This window comes from Marmota flaviventris, chromosome 7 (genome assembly GCF_047511675.1).
Source record: "Marmota flaviventris isolate mMarFla1 chromosome 7, mMarFla1.hap1, whole genome shotgun sequence".
Lineage (NCBI taxonomy): Eukaryota > Metazoa > Chordata > Mammalia > Rodentia > Sciuridae > Marmota > Marmota flaviventris.
The window spans coordinates 12,501-27,594 of record NC_092504.1 but is presented as its reverse complement, the minus strand read 5'-3'; positions in this window follow the sequence as shown (position 1 = coordinate 27,594).

Below are 15,094 nucleotides of genomic sequence, written 5' to 3'. Positions count from 1 at the left end.
CATCTTGCCACCGGGTCAGAAACACAAGCATATACACGAGAATGTGCATAGCGACGGGTTTCCACCCTGTGGAACTTGGGAGTCCACAGTGAGTGGTCTGTGGTCTGAAAAGGGCAGCCTCGTTAGTTGCAGTCACTGAACGCTAGGTGGCGCAAAGCTACCGTCATTTTGGAAGGCCTGCCTGAGTTCCATTTCCAGTTTAGATATAATCTATCTACATGTGTAGACATAGATAGATAGATAGATAGATAGAGAGACAGACAGACAGACAGACTTAGATATGTATATCTATATCCATATACAGATCACTACGCTGCAAGCCGCCGCGTCATATCTTCCTCTCTTCCCTCAGCCTACTGAGTCCCTGGAAAGACAGATGGGCACGGGCCTCAGTGCGGTTGTTCCCCCGCCCCCCCTCCCCTATACAGTAAAGTCGCCCGGAAGCACTGGGGGGGGGGGGGAGGACATACCGCTTTCACCCCTGGTATCTGATCACTTTCCTTAGCCTTTAACATGCCCCACCTAGGAGATAGCTTCTGTGCCTCTGCCCGACCCTTGGAATTTGAACTATAATCCACACTTCCCCCATCCCACTCACTCCAATTCCCCAGCAGTAGTCCCTCCCAAGGCTGTCACCACTAGAGGTCCATAGTAAACACCTTCCCCCACCCCTGAGAGTTATGAGGGAGGGCCTGGATGAGGTTAAGAGAGAAACAAACAAAAACAAAACAGTGATGTTTCCTGTGTGTGTGTGTGTGTGTGTGTGTGTCTAGTGTGTACCGGTCTGCGCACAAAACCCAAACAGGATGAATTTGGGCCTGGGAGAAGGAGAGGGAGGCCCTTCCTGGGTTTACTTTCTGGGGAAGGGAAGAGACAAAGGAAAAAAGGTGAGGGTGTTGCCCAGCAATCAAGACCGTTTGTGGACCAATGCCCAAGGCCCTGGGTTTCTTCCCCAGCCTAGCATCACAAAAGAAACAAAAGTAGTGAACAAAGAGAGACTCAAACAACCAAAACAGGCAAGGCAATCTCATCTCAAAGTGCCCACGGGAAAGGAAAAAAAAAAAAAAAAATTGAAGACTGCCGTGCTGGGCTGGGATGGGCTGGGGTCCTTTATATCTCAGCGTTGGAGTGCTCGCCTAGCATATTCGAGGCCCTGGGTTCAATCCTCGGCTCCAGATAAAAAGAAACTAATAACATAAAGGCATTGTTTCCAACTAGGCCAAATAAATAAATAAAATCAAGACACTAGAAGAGACCTTGCTCACACAGAAAAAAAAAAAAAAAGCGGGTGGGGGGGGGAGATCAAGATGGAAATCACTCTACCCTTGGCATCCAATAGACAAATAAGGCTCCCCATACTCATGTCAGGGTTTCCTTGGTGGGGATGGAACTAAAAACCAGCCCCTTACACAGGGGCTGGTTTCTGACTGGAGCCTGGAACTGGGGACTGAACACAGACACAGTTTACCACTGAGCTAAACCAACATCCCCTCCCCTTTTTATACAGATATTTTTATACATTTTTGGTAAATCCATTGATTTATGAGTTGAACCCAGAAGCGCTCACTTGAACACTGACTGAGCCACATCCCCATATTCAATTTATCTATCTATCTATTCATTTGTTTTCTGGCTTGCTTGCTTGTTCTAGTTAAAGCTTGGTCCCAGGGTTTCAAAAACTGACTTCCAGACTCACGTAGAAAGGAATCAAGCCTTTATTAAAGCACAAGTAGTGGCGACTGAGCAGAAGAACATAAAGCTGTTCCCCTGGCCAGCCCCAAACAATTGCAAGGGTGCCCCTTATAAGACTGAAACCTGCAAAAGGGACGTTTTGGGGGGAGGGGGCGTCTAGCTAATGCAAGCAAGCCAAGTTACAGAAGCGGGAGAGTGAAGTCAGGCGGAGGGACGCTCAGCCAATCACAATCAGCCTAGCCACTCCAGTGACAGAAGCATAGCCCCCCCCCCCACCCCCACACACACCGTTATGGGCTAGTTACAGAAACAATGTCCCATCACGTAGTTCCGTGTTCTTAAAGGTTTCTATAGCACAAGGAAAAGAACATCTTGCCCCAGTCATCACCCTTCTACTTGGCCTGGTTGTTTTACAGAATGGAGACATAAAACAAAACGGAGTCCCATTTGCTTTTACTATCACAACTTTTCTTTTGGAGACAGGGGTCTCGCGAGGTTACTTTCTCTCGCTATGAGCTTACAATCCTTCTCTCAAGCTCCTCCTGATCCTCTGGGGGGGGGGGGGAGGACACACATGAACCCCCAACCCATGCCTGGCTAAGCCTTGCATTTTAATTTTTTTCCCCTTTAATTTCTTGAGTTGTAGATGGATGGACACGCTATCTTTACCCTATTTGCTTGTTTGCCCCTTTGTTTTGGGTTCTGTGGTGCTCAGGATCGAATCCAGCGCCCCACACGTCCCAGGCAAGTGGTCTACTACCGAGCTAAAACCCTAGCCCAAGCTTTGCATTCTATAATGAATACATTTCCTTCTATGCTGAAGGAACACAGACATATTTACTGTACAACAAGCCCAGAGATCTTCACATCAACAGTTGCCTACAAGTCCTACGTACATTCATTGACCTTTGACTTTGGAAGCCACGTTCAGAATCTATGACTCTGGCCAGATAACTGCCACGATGTGGTTTTTGCTCACCAACAGTTGGACCTAGGTGAACAGCTTGGACTCAAGTGGACAAATACTCTTATGCATTCAGAAAACAGTGCCACTCACCTGGTACAGGAGTATTCTTTCAACAAACGATCACCAAACCCTTACTTACTCAATTAAAACTAACAGATGTGAAAACTGGTCATTAATGGCACAGATCTTTTTATTTATTTATTTATTTTTAAAATTTTTTTAGAGAGAGTGTGAGAGCGAGAGACAGAGAGAGAGAATTTTTAAATATTTATTTATTTAGTTAGTTAGTTAGTTAGTTTTCGGCGGACACAACATCTTTGTTAGTATGTGGTGCTGAGGATCAAACCCGGGCCGCACGCATGCCAGGTGAGCGGGCTACCACCTGAGCCGCATCCCCAGCCCCAAGCACAGATCTTTTTTTTTTTTTTTTTTTTTTTTTTTTAAATCTGAATGTTACACCGAATGCATATGTTAGAACTTCCACATGTGTCACTGACTATGGGATAAGTTTAGAGCTTCGATACAATACACGTTCTAATAAAAAGGGCACTAATTGGTGACCTCTCATGTAGGAAACCTATATGTCTTCAAGTGTACCGACTTTTGAAGAATAAAATAATCTCTCACACACAGCATACTACTCTACTCCCCAGATGTGCACACATCTCCAGTGACAGACATGTGGGGTGATTCAGGAGAATCACAAGACTAACACAGCCTCAGCAACTTATGGAGCCCTGCGGTAATGAGAGAGAGAGAGAGAGAGAGAGAGAGAGAGAGAGAGAGAGAGAAGGGGGGGTAGGTGTTGGGGGGGGGTGTTGCTCAGAGGCAAAGCATCTCAGAAGGAAGAGGGGGAATTTATTATAATAAGAAAACATAAGAACTGAACCTTTACAGCAACAAAACTCTGACGACTCTGCTGACACTCTGTTGTTCGAGGCCTAACAAGGTTATCAAACAGAAAAGTGATTTTCTGGATGGAAATTCTAAATATTTGTTAGCCAATGGGCAGATAACCCACCCTGAAAGTCAATATAGCCTTCACCTATGATTAGGGAGGGGGAGGGAAGGAAAAAGAGAAAGGAAAAAGGATATGGGTTTTAACATGAGCCTCAGTGGCTGAGCAGTGAGACTTATACTCAAAGCATATAAAGTGGACCCCTGTTACATTTTCTTTCTGACCCCCCCCCCACCTCCCCCCCCCCCAGTTCCTTGATTTGACAGTTGGGAGAAAATTTTTTTTAAAAAAGACAAAAAGGACAACAACAGCAACAGACAGAAACCACAGCCACCCTTACGAATTTCTGAATTTACATGAGTGAATTACTCTTCTTGATTCTCAGTAACATAGTTTATACTTTTCATGGTTTTTGGTTTGTTTGTTTGTATGTAGTTAAAAAAAAATCAGAAGAAATTATTGGTATTCATTGCATATAGAGTGACCCATGTTAGCTGGATCTTATCTCTCAGTTGCAAAGAAGGGGGGGGGCGAAAGGGGGGAGGGGTTGTTGTTGTTGTTGTTGGTGGTGGTGGTGGTGGCAAAAAGCAACCTGGAACCTGCTTTACCTAGGCTACTGGTTTGATAAAGTCTTCCTTACATGGATGTGTTGTAGGGACAAATGAGGCAAGGCACCGACCGAACAGAGCAGGAAAACGGTTTTATTTGGCTGCAGCCAAGTTCAGAGGACACGGCTGGCTTTTGCTGTAATGAATTAATCCCCTGAGTTCAGGTAGTTTCAGAGTTTTCTACCGAGCATGTAAGGGGAGGGGCTCAGAAACTCATGGTCAGCAGAAGTTCACATAAAAGCAGCTTTTTCTCTCACTGTTCTGGGCATGTTAACCCCTCGAGGACAACACCTGAGAAGGGGAGAGCTTCTTCTCCCCTGTCTAGTCTCCCCCTGCCAGCTGTTACCATGGAGTCCAGTTGGTAACTTCTTCTCGTATCTTAAACCTGTAGACATCTCTGTGAAGTCCAGCTCAAGGCCAGAGGCCTTGTTTGCACATTTCTTCAAAGTACTATTCTGGATATGTTTGTGAAAAACTAGTAAGGGGGAGTGCTGGTATCTTCTCGGCCAGTGGCCAAGTAAACAGGGCGACACGAAAATAGGAAGTTTATCCACCTTGAGTTCTTTGGCAGAGACTCTTCGGCTGCCTGACAGACCTAAAACCAGTCTGGGTGAAGATTTCTGAAGAGGCCCAGTTAAGACTTTTCAGTGGAGAAAGGGGGTGCCACTTCAGATGATGAATCATCGCAAAGACACATTGGACTGACCCAAACATATCACATATTTTAAGATTCTTCTCATTCACGGCAAAGAGTAAGCAGTTTTACCTAACAATAGTTTGGTTTCAAAAGGCTTTTTTTTTTTTTTTTTTAAATCTAATCCCCCTGCTTTTCCCTTAGAGCTCTTCTCTTTTCTCTAGGAAAACTCTACTCTTAGTCAGAGGTCCAAATCTCCGTTCAAATGACACAGGGAAAAAAAAAGAAAATTCTCTCAAGCACCTGGCCCCCTCCTGCCCCAAACAAAAAAGTTCTGGGTGATCAATGAATTTAAGAGGCAGGAAGAATGGATCATTAACAGAAATGAACATAACCACAGTTACTACTTTCTAAGAATTGGAAAGAATTACCCAGGGCAGAGCTTCCAATTGAAACACTGTAATTATTAGAGAACAAACAAACAAAGAAACAAACAGACAGACAGACAAACAAAAACCCTGAAGTACAAGAGACTCTCCCCTTCTCTCTCTATAACTTACACACTCTCTCTCTCTCTCTCTCTCTCTCTCTCTCTCTCTCTCTCTCTCGCTTGATTTTCAGTTTCTCACTTAGTGGAGCACCCCTTTTCTTTAGGATCAATCTCCTCCTAGGTTTCTTTTTATACCAAAGGGGGGCAAGTTACACATGATCCAGGAGAAGGAGGCCAAAGCAATCAGATTACTAAGGAACATCAGGAGAGAGAAATTAAATGCTGGTGGACACATTGAACCAATGCTGTGAAACAAATGATATTCAAATTAACCTCTTAGTTTAGTTTTAAACCAATCGGTCAGCATAAATGCAGAGTTAGAGAGACAAACTGACCCTTAAAACAGATACGCGAAACCATACTGGAATTTGAAACAGGTTGGGAATTGTGAACAGCCTGGAGAGGCCACATTTTTCTTCCTTCAGGGGCAGTGGGAGAGACTTTGCACTGCCTTTTGTTATGTAAATAAGAACTGAGACCTGCCCCCAAGCAAGCCCGGTTTAGTGTAAGAATCTTACTTCCCCGCCCGTCCTGATAACTGGCACCCCATCCTGACAGAAAACAAATTTTCCCTTGCAGACAAAGTGGTAGGAACCCAAAGAGGCTGGAACCACCCCTCCCCCTCCCCCCCCCCAAAGAAAAACCACAATGGCACCGAGAAGGAATAGTACAAGTACCTGCTCTCTCTAGGCTACTGATTTGATAAAGTTGACACTTTGTTGGGGGTATTTCAATCTCACCTTGACCCCTGACCTGCCCCTCTCAAGAGTTTGTGAAAGATGGATGCTGCTATTTCTCCCTGAGATTTGTGAATCTACAGGTTTATACTTTCTTTGGGTTTAATCCGGTTCTTGAAATGACTCCTGGCAGTGGCCAACATGCCCGACCTCCAGCTTACTTTTGTGTTGTTCAGAGAAGAGTTGTGGTGTGATTTCATCTTTTAGACTTTGTGGAGATTTGGTTTATGTTCCATTCTACGGTCAACTTTGGTAAACATTCCGTATTCGCTTTAAAAGAATGTCTGCTGTGTGGTGGTGGCCTTGCAGTGTTCTGAACATGCCCATTAGGTGTGGGTTGTTCGCGATGTAGTTCTGCTGTCCTTTGTTACTGATTATTTATTTATGGCCTAAGTCGTCAGCTGCTAAGGGATGAGTGTTCTCGCCTCTTTGCCATAATAGATTTATCCATCGTTTCTTTTAATTCTCTCTGGTTTTCATGTAGGTATTTATTTATTCATTCATCCATTTATTTATGTATTTATTTGTTTTTCAGCTGTAGATGGACACAATATCTTTATTTTTATTTATTTATTTTTATGTGGTGCTGAGGATGGAACCCAGGGCCTCACGAATGCAAGGCAAGCACTCTACCACTGAGCTACAATCCCAACCCTCATGTAGGTATTTTGAGGTTATTGAAAGACTTGCACACTACCTTAAGATTGTTGAATGCTTCCTCAAACATCTGACTGTTTATCAATGTGCTATGTTCCTCCTACGCCTGGCAGTGATTGTCTTGTGTGTACCTTGAAGTCATACTGAAAATAAAATAAATAAGTGACTGGGTACAGTGGCCTATGCCTGTCATCCCAGACACGCTTCTCTCTCTCTCTCTCTCTCTCTCTCTCTCTCTCTCTCTCTCTCTCTCTCTCACACACACACACACACACACACACACACACACACACAGCCGAGGCAGGAGGATCGAGAGTTTAAAGCCACCCTCAGCAAAAGTGAGACACTAAGCAACTCAGTGAGACCCTGTCTCTAAGTAACATACTAGATAGGTAGGGCTAGGGGATGTGGCTCCGCAGTCAGTGAGTGCCACTGAGTTCAATCCCTGGTTACAGGCCTCCTCCAATAAATAAACAGATAAATATATACATATGTTTATTTTGTTTATTTAGGTGATGATGATGATTTTAATGTGGTGCTGGGATTGAACCCTGTGCCTCATACGTACTTGGTAAGTGCTGTACCATTGAGCCACAACACCAGACTGACAACACCATGAAGTGCTCTTGCTCAGACTGTGGTCTCTCCTGTGTGGCTGGGGAGGGCAGGGGTTGGGTCCATTTAGGGCTGATAGATATTGGTTGCACTGCTACTTCTTAGATGAAACAGTGCGTAATATGTGCACACAGATAAAAATGAAGGTAGAGATGGCAAGCTTTCTCCAGCTTGATTTATCCCAGAGCATGTGGTGTTTCAGTCTAGGGCAACAGACCATGCTTTTTAGCCAAGGCAGCCTCACTTAGAGCCCTGTTACAGCTTCTTATTACCAAGTGCCTAAATGTAAAATTTGGCTCCGTGATATTGATAGATCAATAAAAATAAAAATACAACAACAAAAAAAAAGAAAGAAAGAAAGAAATAAAAAGATAAAATGGCCAAACAGACAAAATAGAACTCCACAAGGAAGAATCCTTTTTCCTATTATGATTAGTATTCTTTTTTTTTTTTTTTTTTTTCTGTTTCGTAGTACGTTGTCGGTGGACAGCACACCTTCTTTCGATTTGTTCCTTTTTGTATGGCGTGCTAAGGCTCAAACTCTGTGCTAGGCCGGTCCTCTGCCACTGACCCAAAGACACAGACAGCCCCTAGACAAGAAAGGATTCTCAGAGGCTGGTCATCTTCCAATTTTTTTTTTGTACTGAAAAAGCAGGAAACACAAAGCCCAAAGACAAGCAGATCAAATTCCCAAGCAACCGATTTCAAACTGATTTTTACATGTTTCCGTCAATTCCTACATAGTCTGGATGGATCCAACCGTGGCCTATCAGTCAGTCGGCCTGACTAATTGTGGCTTCACCGTGGTGGTTTCGGTTTTGAAGTCCCACACCGCCGGATTCTCTAGGGGTGCTGGGCAGACTGCCGGCGCCTCCTGCTGCTGCGGGGGACCCTGGCGCGGGGTGGGGGGGGGGGTGGGGGTGGGGGTGGGGTGGGCAGCTGGCGGGACGTGTCCAGGTGACTTTCTACGACCCCTGCTAAGCGGATCTCGCTGACACCGACCGAGGTTCCGCGTCCCTTCCGCCTGATTTTGTTGACGGTTTTCGAGCTCCCCCTGGTGGCCGCTTTTATAGGAGCGTCTTAATCCACTTCTGAGAAGTATCTGTTCAGGTCCTTGGCCCATGGATTGATTGGATTATTTGTTTGATTCTTTTTTTTTTTTTTTTTTTTTTTTTTGGCTTTTTGTCCCCCCCCCCCCGTTGTTGTTGTTGTTTCGCTCTGGGACAAGGGCCCACGCTTTTTAGCCAAGGCAACCGCTCTTAGAGCCCTGTTATAGCTTCTTATTACCAAGTGCCTAAACGTAAAATTTGGCTCTGTGACCCAATGGAAAATGACTTGCGGTTTAAGAAAATGCTCAAAAAACAACAAAAAACTCAGGTAAACAGATAGGTAAATAGACGGCCATTTGTAGCGGCGGTGGAGGCTGCGTTCCGCAGGCGCTGCGGAGAAGCTCAGAGGAGCCAGTCCCCGGCCGCTGCAGCCCCTGACCCCTGCGCTCAGTCGGCTTCTCTGCGCCTCGGGCAGCACCAAGTCAGCCCCGGGGCTTGCTGCCGCGCCCAGAGTCCTTCCTGGCAGCTCCCGGCGCTCGGGACCCCCGCCCGTCCGCACACGTCCCCGAAGCCGGGCCTAGGGCGGGCGGCGGAGGCTCGGCGCGGCTCGGCGCGGCACGGCACGGCTGGGCTCCGCAGTTTTGAAGAAATCTATACGTTTCAGAGACAGATTCTCAGAGTAAAGGATCGTGATGAGTTTCCAATGATTTTAATTGGTAATAAAGCAGACCTGGATCATGAAAGACAGGTTACACAGGAGGAAGGACAGCAGTTAGCATGGCAACTTAAAGTAACATACATGGAGGCATCAGCAAAGATGAGGATGAATGTAGATCAAGCCTTTCATGAACTTGTCCGGGTTATAAGGAAATTTCAAGAGCAAGAATGTCCTCCTTCACCGGAACCAACTCGGAAAGAAAAAGACAAGAAAGGCTGCCATTGTGTCATTTTCTAAGAATCCCTTGAATTTTAGCTACCAACTCCCAGGAAAAGCCCTCATCTCCTCCTCCTCTCCTGATGGTTTACCTCATGTTGGTACCTTTCTAGCCTTAGACAAATGATCACCGTGTTAGCCTTAGACCAAGAAGCCGGCTAATCCTTTCCAGACCAATTTAAAGGAAACACTAAGGCTGCTTCAAAGATGATCTGATTCTTTCTAAATACATGTCTACATATACAGACATATTCTTCTTTTAAGGGCTTACATCTTAATAGGGATGAATCAGTTGTGCAACCTAAGCTGTTTGCTAAGCTGAAGTTTTAGGTTGTGAAATAATTTTTAACTTCTGGAATCATATTACCTACTGTTATTCTAACATCCACAGGAGGGTTTTTTTTTTTAATATGAATTTTTTGCCTATCTTTAAAGATTTTGATGTCAACCTTACATAACCTTAAATACACTGAACGGAGTTTACAAAATTGAGACATATCAGACCTTTCTTGATACTACAGCTTTTCTTTCCCAGTGGCCAAAATACCAAAATACCTATTGTATTTATGGATTAAAACCTGCTTCTCGGGGCTGGGGATGTGGCTCAAGTGGTAGCGCGCTCGCCTGGCATGCGTGCGGCCCGGGTTCCATCCTCAGCACCACATACAAAGATGTTGTGTCCGCCGAAAGCTAAAACATAAATATTAAAAAATTCTCTCTTTAAAAAAAAAAAACAAAAAACTGCTTATCAAGCCTGTGATGACTCCTCCTCTTGAAGATGATAGTGTTCTATGTGGCCAAATATTTGGACTCATTCTGGACTTGGGCATCTCAATGTGTACTTGGTTTCTTAATTTAACTCTTTCACAGCCATGCTAAGGATAAGAATGAATGATTTCTGTCTGTCTTCCTTTTCAAGTATTTCAGGTTTAAGGCATTCCAAAAAAACTAAAGTTGTTTTTGTTTGCTGTCATATAAAACACGGAATTGAGCTTTCCAGAGTCACAGATGGTTAATGTTTTTGCTATGTACTTTTGTGCATTATTTTCTTATTGAACTATTTAACAAGTATTTTTATATGTTTGTAAGCAAGTATGCTTCACAGCATACCTTGTGTATATGTAAAGATAAGTATTTAATTCTCACTGTTCACTTTTAACTGACAAAGAAAAAAAAAGTGGAAACCACAGAAACTGTGGTAGGACTTTTACTTGCTGGTCTGATCCTGGTTGTATCTATCTTTGGCCAGTTTTATCCCCATTCAAGAAACCTTCCCAATCGAATACAACTGGATGAGACTCTGAAATCATTTCAATATCCCCTGCTATATATTGACTGTTATATCAAGTATTAATTGTAAAACTTGTAATTGACAATTAGTATAACTGTGGATGGCTTCTGATTTTGTTTTAATTCTGTGGATTCTGTTTAAGCAATTCAAAAGTATGTTCCTGATTGTGAGATACTAAGTGGTATGGCAGAGTTGTCACTTTATTGAATGTGTACAACAGTCCCATGACCTTTATAGAGCATACCCTTGGATAGCTTCAGGTGCTGAAATTAAAGTTGATCTGTTTTCACAAGATGAAAAAAAAAAAAAATTGGTAAATAAAAACACAAATACAGATAAGAATTAATGGGCTGGGGATGAGGCTCAAGTGGTAACGCGCTCCCCTGGCATGCGCGGGGCGCTGGGTTCGATACTCAGCACCACATAAAATAAAATAAAGATGTTGTGCCCACTGAATACTGAAAAACAAACATTAAAAAATTCTCTCTCTCTCTCTCTCTCTCTCTCTCTCTCTCCCTCCCTCCCTCTCTCTCCTTCTTTTGTCTTTAAAAAAGAAAAATAAGTAAAAGTTAAAAAAGGGGCTGGGGATGTGGCTCAAGTGGCAGCGCACTCGCCTGGTTGCGTGCGGCCCGGGTTCGGTCCTCAGCGCCCCATACAAACGAAGATGTTGTGTCCACCGAAAACTAAAAAGTAAATATTAAAATTCTCTCTCACTCTCTCTTAAAAAAATAAAAAAAAAAAAAAATGTTTATATATGTATAAAAAATGTGGCCAGACAAAATAGAACTCCACAAGGAAGAATCCTTTTTCCTGTTATGGTCAGTATTCTTTCTTTTTCTTTTTTCTTTTTTAGAGTAGTTGTAGGTGGACAGCACGCCTTCTCTTGACTGTGTTCCTTTTTGTATGCCGCGCTAAGGCTCAAACCCAGTGCCTCCTATGTGCTAGGCCGGCCCTCTGGCACTGAACCACAGACACAGACAGAGGAGGGAGGATTCTCAGAGGCTGTTCATCTTCCGGTTTTTTTTTTTTTTTTTGGGTACAGAAACAGGCGGAAACACCAAGCCCAAAGACCAGCAGATCAAATTCCCAAGCAACCGATTTCAACGGGTTTTTACACGTTTCTGTCAATTCCTCCATTCTGTGGATGGATCCGACCGTGGCCTAGCAATCTGCCCGTCTGATAGTGGCTTCACCGTGGTGGTTTCGGTTTTGAAGTCCCACACCGCCCGTGTCCCCGGCCGGATTCTCTAGGGGTGCTGGGCCGATCTGCCTGCGTCTCGCGCCCGCCGCTGTGGGGGGCCCTGGCGGGGCGCCCCGGCTGGTGGGATGTGTCCGGGTGACTCTCTACGACCCCTGCGGAGCGGATCCCGCTGACGCCGCCCGAGGTTCCGCGTCCCTTCCGCCTGATTTGGTTGACGGTTGTCGAGCTCCACCTGGTGGCCGCTTTTATGGGAGCGTCTGATCCTCGGAAGTCGCCAAGGCGTGATATTCGGTGGCGGTGGCCGAGACAGAGATCCAGGAGTTGGGCGGCGCCAGCGGAACTGTCTCGGTCGCGCTGGGCTGGGCCGTTGTGGCCCGTTGGCGGTATACTGGACCGGCAGGCTTTGTGTGTGTGTCGGTTGTCTTCTCTCCCTGCTCGGTCCGGGCCGCGGGCGCCTCGGGTGGCAGTCTGAGCGGTTCCTTCGCCGCCACGGGCTTCGCTTGGCCCCGTCTGGGTCGGTCGCCGGGACTCCTGTGTTATTTTTCTCCCGCTGCCTCTCCCTCTCCCTCTCTCTCTCACGGGTTTTGGCCGCGTGGCCGCGGGGCTGCGCCGGGCGGGCCAGAGGGGTGTGCTTGGCCGGCCTTGCCGCATTCCCTCTTTGGGGGCCCGCTGCCCGGGGCTTGTCCTGATGGCTATGCCCGGCGTCCTTCGGTGGTGGGTCGCCTTAGCGTGTTCCCCGGCCGCCCCCCGGTCCTGCTCGTTGGAGATGGTGGTCCCCGTCTCTTGTTTTCGCCTTCGTCCACGAGGGTCGACCAGTTGTCCCTAGGGGCTCTGGAGCTCGGTGATGGGCTCGATATCGCGGTGTGCTGACCGCGACTCTCTTCAGGGAAGGCGGCGGTGCTGAGTGAACTGTTCCCCGTTGCCCCGGTCGCGATTGTTTTGGCCCGAGTTGGCCGTTTTCTGCCATCGGGTAGGTGCTGACACGTTGTCCTCTGGCGCGTGCCGCCAGAGGGAGGGAGCTTGGGCCTCCGGGTGCGTGCCGGGCTCTGGGCTGATGGGGTGGCCCGGACCCGTTCCCTCTGGAGCTGCTTGCCTGGGCCTGCGTGCGACGGCTCTTTGGCGCACCTGGAGTGCCCTCGCGGTGGTGGTGCCACCTCCGGCCGGCCGGTCTTCTGGCGCCGGGGGGCGGCGGGGGAGGTGGCGGGTGGTCCTTTACCGCCCGTGCGCTCCTCGCTGCGGGCACCGGGGGCGGTGTGACGACGCTCGTTTCCATGGCTCTGAGTCGCGCGTGTCAGGCGTTCCCCGTTCCGTGTCGTCGGCCGCTCTCCCTGGGGTGTGGGGCCGGTGAGGCCGTAGCAGGCTCCTCTTAGAAGCGGTCCTCGCCGGGTCTCCCCCTGCTCCCTGGGTCTCTCCCGCCCACTCTGCTGATCGATGTGGTGACTCTGCGCTCTCCTGGGCTGGACCAAAGCCGCGCCAGGCGAGGGACGGACATTCGTGGTGAATGGGCCAGCTCTTCTCGTCCTGCCTGCGGGTCCCTCGCCTTGCCTCCCCGCCCGTTCGCGGTGCGGGGAAGGGCGGGGGTGCGGAATCCGGCCTCGACCTCGCTCCCGGGGTCCTTTGACGTAGCGGGTGCTTCTCGCTCGCCGCCCGCTCTGGGCGGCCAAGGGCCGTGTGTGGCCCTCCCCGCGCCGGGGAGGGCTGCCGCCGTGCTGCTTTGGCGCGACGGTGCGCCTCTGCTTCGGTGCTCCTGGGGCGCTCCGGGTCGTTTCCTGAGGTGCCTGAGGCTGAGCCGGTGTGTGCTGTTCCCGATCCCAGTGCCGCTGCCGCGGCCGGCCGCCGCCTCGCTGTCGGTCTCGCCCCGTCTGCGGGGGCTTCTGAGGCGAGTGCCCGAAAGGAAGAGCGTTGTTGCTTCGCTCGGGGGATCGAGGCGGTAAGCTCGGCAGCGTTGCGCGTTCCCTCTCCGGGGGGGAGCGGGTTGCGTTGTCGTCCCCAGTGCCGAGTGGCGTGGGGAGTGTTAGGCGAGCGGGCGCCCGGGCGCTCTTCCCCACCTCCGGTGGGGAAAGGAGACGTTGCCCGGGCGTTTGAGCGATTGTGGCGGGACGCCGAGCTGGGGCCGGTCCGGTCCCCGAGGCGATGGGGCTTTGGGTGTCCCCGGCCGCGAACGCTCAAGAAGCCTTGTGCTTGCCCATACCGCAGATCCCCCTCGTTGTCTCGGCGGCCGGTTGGGAGAGGGGCTGGGTCGGGTGCCGCCCACCCTCAGTGAGGAACGTTTCTCTAGCGATCCGTGAAGGGCGTGCCTCGTGTGGGGTACCGGATTCCCCCATTGGCCGCCCCCTGCCTTGTGCGCTACGCTACCGTCGGTGGTGTGTGTAGGCGAGAGTCCCCCCCTTCCCGCCGTCTGGGAGGGCGGGGGTCCGCCGGCCCCCCGCGGGTGGGGGCCGAGCGCCTGCTCTTGGTGCCTACCGCGGCCCACGCCTCCCCCCCTTCGAGTCGGGGGAGGGTTCCCGCTGGGCCTGGCCGGGCCCTCTGGCGCACGTGGGGCCACCGTGTGGGCCGCTGGTGCCTGCCGCGTGTGTGCGCGCGGGGGCGGTGGGGCTCTGTTCGCGCAGCCGGGGGTTGAGGGGCCCCGTCCCCCCTTCCCCCTCGCCCGCTGCGAGTGGCCCTCTGCCCGCTCCCGGTCCCGAGCCGGCGGGCGGCCTGCGTGCGTGTGCGCTGGCCTGGGGCGCGGCCGCCGCGGCCCCCCCTGGGAGCGTTCCGCGGGCGGCGTGGTGAGCGAGCGGACCCTGGGGCCGTAGAGGCCCAGGTCGTGGGACTCGACCGGCACGAGGTGTGGCGTTGCATGCTGGCGTTTGGAGTCCAGGCGCGTCTCGTCGCGTGGAGGGCCACCCTGTGGTGGCGGGGCGGCGGGTCTCGTTGGGAGGCTCTGGGGCTGGGACCGGAGGCCGGGTTGGCGTCGCAGGCGGTGCGGGACCGCCCTCGCGTGTGGCGGTGGGACCCCGCTTGTTTTCCTGGCGGCCCGACTCTGTGCCCGAGGTCTTCTCCCCGGTTTCCTCTCCGCGTTTCTTTGCCCCTCGCTGCCTCCGGCGCGCCCTCCATCCCGGCGGGGTTGTGCCCCCCTCCTCGCCTCCGCCGAGCCTCCCCCCTGGCTGACTGGTCGCGGCCGCGCTGCCGCCCCCTCCCGGGCGTGTACCGGGTGTGGCG